Below are 12,370 nucleotides of genomic sequence, written 5' to 3'. Positions count from 1 at the left end.
AATTACTGCAGTTTATTGAGTAAGTTATTAAATGACTTACCTAGGATCATACCAGCATTATATGTCAGAGGCATGACTTGAATCTATGTCACCTTGATTCTATGTTCAGTTCTCAATCCACTTCCACATTTTCCTCAACTTTATATATAGATAACGCTTTAGATATATGTATATATGCATGATCATAAATGTATTTCACTTTGTGTCCCTTGTTATAGATCTTTATTATTATTTCATGAAAATACTAATACTATTAATAATCCTAATTATAATTAATTACTCTCTAGTATGTAATACATTTTAATAATCATAAAGTCAGCTCATTCCTTTAACATGTCAACTTGCACAAAATATTTCCTCACAACAGATCTTTAAAGTAAGTAGCATAAGGTCATATCCCCATTTTCTTTTTTTAATTTTTTTTTTTAGGTAACTTACTTAAGGTTACACGCCAGTTATTTTATGTGGCTGTTAAATATCTGAGCCCAGAACCGATTCCAGGTCTCCTGACTCTGGGGCCGGTGCTCTTACTCACTGCGCCACCTGGCCACCCTCATATCCCCATTTTCAAGTGAGGAAATAGCCTCATAGAAATTAAGTCATTGTCTACCCATGGTCAGAAAACTGAAATCAGAGCACAGATTCCAACATCATTCTCCTGATTTCAAATTGAAGGTTCTCATACTATACTAGGCATTTACAAGTAGTTTTAGCACTTTTGCAGGTATTCCAGAAGTTATGTCATTCAGGTTTTTATATGTGTGAAAGATGCTTATTTTCTCCCTATAAGAAATGCCTAGAAGTAATACAAACATAATCAAATGACATTTTAGAAGATATTTTCCTTATAATTCATGCATGAGGGAGGTAGTATAAATGGAATTATGATTCTAAAGTTAGAGAATATTTGGGAGATTATATAGCCTATTATTATAATTCCCATTGTTTTGATAAAGATACTAAGGCCAAAGAAAGCCAGGGATCAAATATAAGTCTTTTGGGAATCTAAAGTCCTTTCCATTATGTGATTCTGACAGTGCCGTTGCTTGTTTCATTGTATCTTTGAATATGTGAAAATTATATATATATATATATATATATATATATATATATGTGTGTGTGTGTGTGTGTGTGCGTGTGTGTATGTATACACACTATATTTACACATATATATGTGCATGCACATATGTACACACATACATATATATAATCCTCTATGTATATGCATACATATATACACCTATTTATTTATATCTTTACAACTCTGCACTATATATAATTTATACACATAACTAATCCCATGATCATGGTTCCTGATTCTTATTAGTTGTGCCTACAGTCATGTGATTTAGTCCATAATTTGGTATAACTGAGGGAATAATCTTTCTTGCCAAGCACTGGTTTACCAGAACCTTGGTCCTTCATATGAATTTGCTTACAACACAGTAGTATGTAATTTTTTACACCTAGTTGTAAAAATAAATGAAAAGATTCTTGGTTTGTTTGTTTACAGTGTGCTTGTGTGTGTATGAAGACTTTTGATTTCATTGCTATATAAAACATGATAGGAAGCTCAAATGACAGCTGTTCAACAACTCATAGTATTATGGAACTGCCCAGAACAATGAGACATTAAATGACTTACCTAGGGTCCTGCAAGCGTTCTATGTCAGAGGCACAGCTTGAACCCATATCTTCCTTATTCTGTGACCAGTTCTCTATTGGCTACTATAATCTTCTTAATTTTGTGTATAAATATGTACATAGATATATGTACATATATATGACAATTTTAATATTACATTCAAGAGTTTCCTACTTATAATTAGCATTTTCTTTTTAAAAACTAAGCAACCATAATGAACTTATATTTTTTTATATTTGAACATAATTATTTCCAGTATCTATAGCTTATATAGGTATTATATTTATAGTTTAACATATATATATATTTAACTACTCTTTAACATTTCCCCCCCCCCTTTTTTTTTCTTCTCTACTTTTTGAAGTGTTGCTACTGGATAATGGTTATGAGTGACCTACGGGGCATGTGGTTCCTTTGACATCAAGTTTATTTTTCTAAACCCACAGCTTGATATTCTAGCACTTAATTTCAGAATGCAGCTTAAATCACAGAAGCCATAATATGTCAAATGATCCCACACTTGCAGGGGGAAAACAGTAAGTAATGAAAAAGCTATGATTGCTTTTCTGTCCCTCCAAATGACAGTTATCACCTCAATGACCTGCTCCGGGCGGACCTATCTAAACATGACACACTAAGGGATAACGTCATCTAACAGGGTAGTTACAAAAATCAATACAAAACCCATTTCAAAGATACTCAGTGTAAGAATCCTGGTGTAACGTTCATTTATTGAATAGGCCTGGGGAAAAAAACACAACAACTTTTCTGATATATATGCCTTACCTCCCGAGCAAAGGAATTCTGTAGGTAAGCAATAATTGTATTTTTCAATCTATTACTTAGACTTGCCAAGGCTCAGTCTGGAATCTAATATATGGATGACTGCTATAACTCAATTATGAAAGCTAAGCAGAGTCTTAGTGTATCCAAAGATCAAAAGGAACAGAACAGGGACACTCATTGCTCTCCACCGTGATGCAAATTGTGTGTTTGTTTGAGTGGGTATATGTTTGTTATATTTCGTGGATATTTGGTCTAACCTATGTGTTTGATTATACAGTCATTTAGTAAATTATTTGAATATTCCACTAACACATATTCATCCCTAAGACCTTTCTATTTAACTAGATTATCTTATCGCCTACTCTGCAGCAATTTTATCTGTCTTGGGGGAAGAATGCATTTCATTCAGAAGTGTGGGTGGTAAATCTGTAATAGGTTATTAAGGGAAGTTATGGCCATCAGGGGACTAGTGTCTAGCATCATGCATTGTGCAGAATAGGAGCTTAATAAATGTTGGTTGACTGTATGAATGAATGAATAAATTGCTGACATTGACAGAATAGAGGGCAACTATCATGCTCTCTCTGTCTCTGTTTCTCTCTAACACACACAGATGCACAACACACACACACACACACACACACACCAAACAAAAAACTTTAATAATTCTATCAGACCCAGCAAACTAGGCCTAAGTGAAACTTAGTGATCTGGTTAGTATGACAATTCTTAGGAGCTACAATTAGCGTAGGGAATGTTGGGGATGACCAAATAAAACAACTTGCATGGAAATATTCAGGCAGCTGGTAAAAGTATTCTAGGACAAATTATAGCAGCCCCTGGGAATGCTAATATAACCTTTTAAATTAACCTACACATCAGAAGTACAATAACCTTGGCCTTCACATTTTATGACCAAAACATTATTGCATTACCTATTCATTCACATTATATATTCACATCTACCACACATGTCTCAAATAATTGAGTATTAAGTAGGGTACTGGATGGCCATGGCTGAGCCTTTTCAGATTATCCATACTGAGTTTATAGGGCAAGTGTTCATTGGTGGTCCCATTATTAAATATATTAATGAATACATTATACTATACTGCTATACTGCCCTTTTCCATAATTTTTCCACACAATACCTGTGTAATATATGTGTACCTGCTGGTATTTTTTGTGTCCTTGCTGATTAGGAATAAAAATGGTAAGTGTTGCAGAAAGTTACTTACCCTATCACGTCAGATTCAAGTACATCTGAAATTCTGAATGCATTTTTGACCTGTACTCAAACTTGTACCAAATACTTATTTGAACTAAATTTGACACTTTGAAATTTTAGATATAACCCTATAATTCTATAAAAATAACAGTCACTATGATAAGCTGAAGGGAATGTAGCTATCTTTAATAATCATGTGATCAAAACCAAGTTTTCCAATAAAACTGAAAGGAATACTCATGATTTTCATATAAAAATTCCATAGAGTAATCACCAATACATATTTGCTATACAGACTTAGAATACAAAACATTTCTTTTTGATACTTATTTGGAAATATCACATTAGAATTTTTTTTCTCCAAAGCTCCATTCATAGCCATTATTGTATGACCTCTAAAAATGCCTCTTATTATTTTATGTTGAACCTTTTAATGTCTGTACATCACAAAGATGCATAGATCTAACAGGTAAGCTACTCCTTGCTCTCCTGTGGCTCATGGTATCATCCCTTATGCCTAAATAGTATTCCCATTTCAACTTTATCTTTGTATAAGATGTGAGATGTTGGTCTCTGCCTAGTTTCTGCCATACTATTTTTCAGATTTACCAGATGTTTTTATCAAATAGTGAGTTCTTATCCCATAAGCTGGAGTCTGGGTTTATCAAACAGTAGATTGCTATAGTCGTTTACTACTGTATCTTGTGTACCTAATCTGTTCCACTGATCCACCACTCTCTTTCTTAGCTAGTACCAAATAATTTGGATGATTGCCACTTTATAATATAGTTTTAGATCTGGTACAGGTAGGTCACTTTCCTTTGAATTTTTTCCATTAATTCCATTGATATTCTTGACCTTTTGTTCTTCCAGATGAATTTTATTATTATTTTTTCAAACTCTATAAAATAATTTTGATAGTTTGGTATGGAGCTGAATAAGTAAATTAATTTGGGAAGAATTGTCATTTTTTATTATTTTAGCTCAGCCTACCCATGAGAAACTGATATTTTTCCAGTTATTTAACTCTGACTTTGTTGATATGAAAAGTGTTTTATAATTGTATGCATATAGTTCCTGGTTTTGTTTTGGCAGGTAGATGTCCAAATATATTATATTGGCTACTGTTATTTTATTTTATTTTATTTTTTTTAAAGCAAACGGGGTTAAGTAACTTGCTCAAGGTTACACGGCCAGTTATTATTTCTGGGTGTGGTGCTGAGTATCTGAGCCTGGATTTGATCCAGGTCATCCCGACACTGGAGCCGGTGCTCTTACTCGCTGAGCCACCTGGCTGCCCCTAAGCAATTGGGGTTAAGTAACTTGCTCAAGGTTACACGGCCAGGTGTTTCTGGGTGGGTGCTAAGTGTCTGAGCCCGGGATTCGATCTCCAGGTCTTCTCAGCACTGGAGCCAGTGCTCTTACTCACTGTGCTACCTGGCCACTCCGGCTACCGTTATTTTAAATGGAATTTCTTTTTCTATTTCTTGCTGCTGAGTTTTGTTGGTAATATATAGGAATGCTGATGATTTATGTGTGTTTATTTTATATCATGCAACAATTTTTCACAATTTCACAGGCATTTTAATTCCATTTTTAATATATAAATGTTTGATAATTATCAAGTATATCAAAAAGTATACAATTAAGAAACATGGAAGGGGTCGTATATTGTGAAGGGCCTTGAATGTTAGGCAAATTAATTTTATTTGTTAAATAATAGGGAGTTAGCAAATTTTGATTATCACCGGATAGATCTATGTGGGAATAATATTAGCCAAAAAGAATAAATTTGAGAATTCAGAAATTGGTGCTAGGATGATCTGATAAGAGTCTCTCTCATCACTTCAAGGAAATCAACAAGGATTTTAGAGATGAGACCAATCTGTGAAATTGTGGCAGTAGAATAAAAAAAAATCAAATGTAACTCATTAGATTTGATAGTTGAGGAAAACAAAGGATAAAATAAAATTTGAACTTGATTTAACTCAGTTTTAAATATGCCCTTGAGTGGATGTCCACAATAGACAGTAGTTTGTCCAAGCCTTTGTCAGCTAGGTGAAAATTTCAGCAGCTTCTGAGCTACTAGTATGCAGTTGGCCTAGCTCTGTGGGCCCAGTGCCAAGGCCCCAATCCACTGTGGAGTGCCAGTGATCTCAACTTCAGGCTATGATCTTTCTCTCCCTCTTTCTCCTCCTTCTCTTCCTCTCTTCTTCTACCACCTCACACACCTTCCCCCCACCCCCATCTCTCTGTCTACCTAGCTAGCTATCCTTCCTGTGTTTCAAATATTGGGGAATGACTTTGGGGCTTATGTAAATAAATGAACAAAAATAAGTAAGAAAAAGATAAATATATGGATCATTGAATAAGTAAAAAAAATACAAATAAATGATCTAGACAGATGATATATGTGTAGATATATATGCTCCAAACCATATATGTATGTTTGTATATATGTGCATGTGTGTATACAGATGCAGTCATATACAGTTACATACAATATATGTGTATATATATATATATATCCAATATATTCACCAATAGAAAGTTGGCCAAAGGATAAGAACTCTTATTAAAGGAGAGTTGCAAATTATTAGCACTTGTATGCAGTAATGAACCAAATTGTAAATTATAAGAGAAATACAAATCAAAACAACTTTGGATTTCACCTCACCACTAGCAATTTGGTGAATGTGACCAAAGAAAAGTCAGTATTGAAATGACTATGTCTGCATGCTATGTGCATATAGGCACAAATGTCATTGTGGATGAAGCTATGAATCAGTAAAATCATTTTGGAAAAGAATTTATAATGGACTAAATGTCAATATCCTTTGATCCCAGGGATTCCAGTATTTGGCATGTAACTTCAAGGAGGCCATTGATAGGAAGAAAGTACCCATAGGCACCAAAATATTTATAGCAGCACTTTTTATGGAAGAAAAACACTGGAAATAAAGTAAATGTCCAGTGATTAGAGAATGACCAAACAGACTTATATGCTAATGTAATGGAACATTACTGTCCTGTAAGAAATGACAGATATGAATACAGAAAACTGTTGAATAATTTACATGATGAGCAATTTGATCCAAAGTGAAGAAAACAATATCTGAAAACGATGATAAAAATGCAAATGGAAAAACAAGCATAAAACATTTGAAAGTGAATATTGAAAAATTAAAAAGAACAAGCAAAATCCTAAACAAGATAATTGAAGAAACCTCCTTTCCCTTCTTTGCAAAGGCAGAAGGTCCACAGTTGTAGAACATTTCATATTTACTCAAACTTCAATTTATTAGTGACTTTTGCTGATTTTTCTTTATTCCTTTTCTTTAAAATATGTTCAGTGTTTTATTGGATGTTTTTCTAGGTGGGCAGAGTGGTTGAGATACTATAGAAATTTAGCCACTGTAATAGGCAATTTATAAAATGATTAAAAAAAAAAACAGAATAGGAAGGAAATGGAGGGAGGTATTTGGAGGGCCAGGAAAGACCAAACTATTTTTTGCTTTTGCTTTTTGGAGGGCAATTGGGGTTAAGTGACTTGCCCAAGGTCAAACAGCTAGGTTTTGTGTTAAGTGTCTGAGGCTGGATTTGAACTCAGGTATTCCTGACTCCAGGGCTGGTGCTCTATTCAATGTGCCACCTAGCCGACCCAAGACTAAACATTTTAGACTTCAGAGTTTTGTCCAGGTCCTGCTTCTCCCTTAGCTCTAATTTTGGTAAATTCAATAATATTATTCTGTAATTATATAGCAGTCTTATAAGCACTCAAAGTAAGTTAGGTAGAAGCAGTCTGGCCTAATGACAAGAATAATCTACTGTAAATCAGGAAATTAGGATTCTAATTTTTATTTTGTCACTAACTTGATTTGTGACCTCACGGAAATCACTTAGCTTCTCTGGTTTTCAGTTGATGCCACTCTAGGTGATCTAAGGGTTTGAAATTACATTTAAATTTAAATTACATGACTCATTTGCCCATAAAATTTGCATTCCTACTGTCAATTTAATGAATAGTACTTTTTTCTTCATGTCTCAATGTTTAAAGATTAAACCATCTATACATATATAATACTAAGATACCAGGGATGTCTTTGAAAATATCTAAAACTGGAAACAAAGTGAGAGATAATACAAATTAATGTACTTTAAATGTATTTTTCTTATTTTTAAAATTAATTAACTCATTGCTGAACTCCCTTCATGGTGAAACAGTCTTTGATCCTAGAGTCAAGAGGATATGAGGTCAGATACAGCATCAGACACAAGCTGTGTCACCCTGGGCAAGTCATTTGAGCTTCATCTGTCTCAGTTTCCTCATATGTAAACAGGGATAATAATAGCACCTACCTCCCAAATTTTTTTGTAAGAATCAAATGAGATACTTGCAAAACACTTCAGTTACAAAGTTTCTTTTATCGTAAATCTTTTCCTTTCTAACATTCTATCTTCTGTCTCTCATTGAGGCCTGGGTCCCTCGTGATGACACACCCTGGACTTCCCCTAAACTCACTGGTTGATATGGGAAAACTGGAATAATCCTTGCTTGACATCATTATTTGTGACTTGATTGGAGTAGTTAAGTACACCATGAGAAATGAATAGTTTGAGGAATGAAGAAGTCAGGATGTCTGAGGGAATATCAACATACACATTAACATCCCCTACATAATATAAGGACAGATTTTTGGGAGGTAAGATCATGAACTAGGTACTGAAATCATCAAGGAAGAAATTATCTATGGACAGTAACTACCATCATTTTTATTGGATAGTATATGTGGTTTATATGGACCTCAAAGGAGGAGATAATACTGAGTGATAATAGTAGGAGGGAAAACCTGGAATTTGACATCATTTCTTATAGTACAGTTGTATTCCATCACAATCATATACTACAGTTTGTTCAGCCATTCCCTAACTGACAGGCATGATATGATATACTTGGAAAATTCCTTATACTCTTAAGTCCAGTGTCACTGACTTTCTTGCTGTTCCTTGAGCAAGAAACTGTTTCTAGCATTTTATCTGGCTGCCCTCCTTGTGCGGAATGATCACCCCCCTCACTCTGCCTTATGTTTTCCCTGGTTTCCTTATAGCCTCAGCTAAAGTCCCAACCTCTACAAAAAAGCCTTTCCAAATTTCTTTTAAATTCTAGGACCTTCCTTCTATTGATTGTTTTCTATTTATCCTGTATTTAGCTTATTTTTAAATGGTTGTTTGCACGTTGCCTTGCAAGCTCCTAAAGGTAAGGCTTTTCTTTTGGCTTTCTTTGTATTCCTATCTGAGCATAGTGCCTGGCAAATGGTGTGCACTAAATAAATGCTTATTAATTGACTGAAAATAGTTTTCACTTTTTCTTTGTATTGCCAGTGCTCAACATAATGCTTGAAACATAGTACACAATCAAGAAATACTTTTTGATAGACACTTAATCTTGTCTTCCCCATTTCTTCTGTCTTCTTTGGCCCTTCTTCCTCTGTCTTCTGCTTAAATTAGAACACCTATCAAGAAATAAAAATAACAATAACAGTCACTTTTAGGAGTCTTGTCATTTGTTATACATGAAAAGTTTGAGAGACATAATTTCTGGATAATTAATCATTTTGTTAATTATGGCTAGCAAATAATTAATAAAAAGATGGCCCTTTGGCTGTCTGTCATAAACCAAAAACCAGTCTTGGGAGACTCTTGATACTTATGTGCCCTTGGAAGAGTAGGTATTCCCAACAGGTGGCTAACAATTGGATAATAAGGAGAAAATGAACACTTTAATGAGAGGTGGCTTTATTCTAATAAGCAACTCAGGGTTGTGACTATGATGATTTAGTCTTGGACTAAGGGACTTATCTTTACCCAGACTACACCCTTCTAGGGTCATCTAGACAAAGGAGTCCACCTCTGCTCAGACATGTCTGACTAGAACACAATAAACTGTGTATATATATATACATACATACACATATATAGACATACATAGACATATATACACATGCATCTATGTATATAATTTTCACTGTCTCTGGGGTGGGAAAGGGGGGGGAGAAAAAAAGGTGAAAAAAGAAATTAATAGGATAATTTTATTATATACTTCAAAGGAATAGCACATTGTACATAATAGTTTTGTGGTTTCATGTGAGATCATTTTATTATTATATTGTTTTATGGAAATGATTGTTTTATTCCATAAATTAAAAACGAAATGAATTTTAAAAAAGAGAAAAACTCATAGTTGCATCTTAGGATCAAGGTAGCTGTCTCTTGGTACACCTTTGATGCTCTTAGTTGAATGTCCTATAGGACCTGAGTGTTTATTTTGAAAATCATGACTACTCTGTCCTATTTCTCTTCCTGCCTATCTGAACACTTCTCAATCTTCTTTGATAGATATTCATCAGGTCATGCCAGTTAAACAGGAATATACCCCAGGGCTCTGTCTTGGTTCTACTTCTCTTTTCCCTGTAATGAAATTTCACTTGTTTGTCTCATCACCTCCCATTGATTGAATTGTCACCTCCATTCTGATGATTCCAACACTAAGCCATAAATTCTCTCCTAACCTCAAGACTCATGTATCCAACTTCCTTTTTAATGTTTTTTACTTGACATCTCATAAACATCTGAAACGTAACACATCCAATCTTGAATTTATCTTTCCTCCAAATCTCTCATCTTTTCTTAATTGTTCAATTGTAGCCAAAAGCACTGTCATTCTCTGTTACCAAGGCTCACAACCTTTGTGTCATCCTCAATTCCTCACTCTCTATCATTCCTCATGTTGAATCTGTTGCCAAGTGCTGTCAGTTTTACCTTTAAAATATCACTTGTACATGCCCCCCCATTTTTTTTTTACCTCAGACGGCTACCAACCTAGTTCTTCTGAAACTCATCCTCTCACTCCTAGATTATTTCAATAGCCTTCAGACTGGCCTTGCTGTAAGTCTCTCCCCACTTGAATTCTTCATCCATTGACCTGTCAAATTACTCTTCCCAAAATGCATATATGAATGTGTCTTCTCCCTCTTGAATAAACTCCAGTTTATCCCTGTCTCCTCCAGGATCAAATATAACATTCTCTGTTTAGCATTTGCATTTCATTACAATTTAGACCCCTGCTATCCTTGTATTCTTCTCTCATACCTCCTGTCTCATACTATGCAATCTGTTGACACTGGCTACCAACAGCAGACTGAGTATTTTCCCTGACTGTTGCTATACATGTAATACAATCCCTCCTCATCTCTGCCTCTCCACTCCTTCAGTGAAAAGCCTTCCATGATTCCCATTATTGCCAGCTCCTTCCTATGTTGATATATCTTTTATATCTTTTTTGTACATAATTGTTTTCTTTTTGTCTCCCTCATTAGACTATGATCTCATTCAGAAAAGGGTTCTGTCATTTGTGACATATGAAAAGTTTGAGAGACATAATTTCTGGATAATCATTTTATTAATTATGGCTAACAAATAATTAATAAAGGAATGGTGTAAGTAGGGATTAATAAAGGGATGGTCAGAGGGAACTAGTACAAAGTTGACTAGCTAATTCTCCTCTTGCATACGTACAGTCATAACCCCTATTAACAATTGTCAGGGTAGGGAAGGACAACACTTCTCAGTCCATTGTAGAAATCACATTTTGTCACCTCAAGGACTTTATTCAAAAGGGTCACTAGTTGAAAGGGATGGTGAGACTTTCACCTCTGTATGTATAAAGGCTTTTGCTTTTCTTTGATACCCAGTGCTGAGTATAGTGCCTGGCACATGGTATTTAAATATACATGTGTGTACACATATACATACACACACATATATGGTATATATACATTATATATGAATATAATTTATAATAGAACATATTTATATATAAATATTTACATATTTATATAATGCTTATTGACTGAATGTTTATATATAATATATTTATATAATGCTCATTGACCATTTCTTTCCCTCAGATTTTCTGCCCCTGGAAATTTCAGTCATCTCTCTGGCTTCAGTTATTTCACACAAAAATATATGATAAATTCACAGAATTGTTGAATTTACGTGATCTAATCCCACCTATACAAAAAGATATTGCTATAATGGCATATCCAAGAGTGAGTCTTCCTCTTCTCTGCTTGAAGACCTATAAGGCAGAGGAAACCACTGCTTCCTAAGCCACCTTATGCTACATCTGGACAGTTTGAAGTATTAGGAAGTTTTTTCATTTATATTTTATTTAAATTTACCTCTTTTCAAAGACCATCTACTGTAGAGATTTTCCTTCTGTCCTCTGAGACCAAAGAGAACATGTCTCATTCCTATTTCATGTGATGGAATACTAGAAGGTAAATATTTAGACAGCTATGTTAAGAGAAAATTTCCCGAATTTTCTTTCCTTTTGCCTAAACTTGTCATTTTAATTGGTTTTCAGATGACATGGATTCTAGTCCCTTTATTGTTCTGACTGTCCTTCTTTGGACATCCTTTAACTTTTTGATGTCCTTCATGAACTACAATGGCCAGATCTGAATAAAATAATCCAAGTAAGATTAATAAAGGAGAAAGTACAGTGGGACAATCACCTACCTATTCTTGGAATCTCTGCCTGTCCTAATGTAGGCCAAGCACACATTAGTTTTTATTCATCTTGCCAAACTGACATTGATCATTAACAAATAGTTCATTACAGAATTATTCCAGCTGATTTTAGGGAC

Source organism: Petaurus breviceps, unplaced genomic scaffold (genome assembly GCF_028583685.1).
Source record: "Petaurus breviceps papuanus isolate PSGF00001 unplaced genomic scaffold, PetGlider_PUasm1.0 151, whole genome shotgun sequence".
Taxonomy (NCBI): Eukaryota; Metazoa; Chordata; class Mammalia; order Diprotodontia; family Petauridae; genus Petaurus; species Petaurus breviceps.
Note: the sequence above shows the minus strand (reverse complement) of the source record.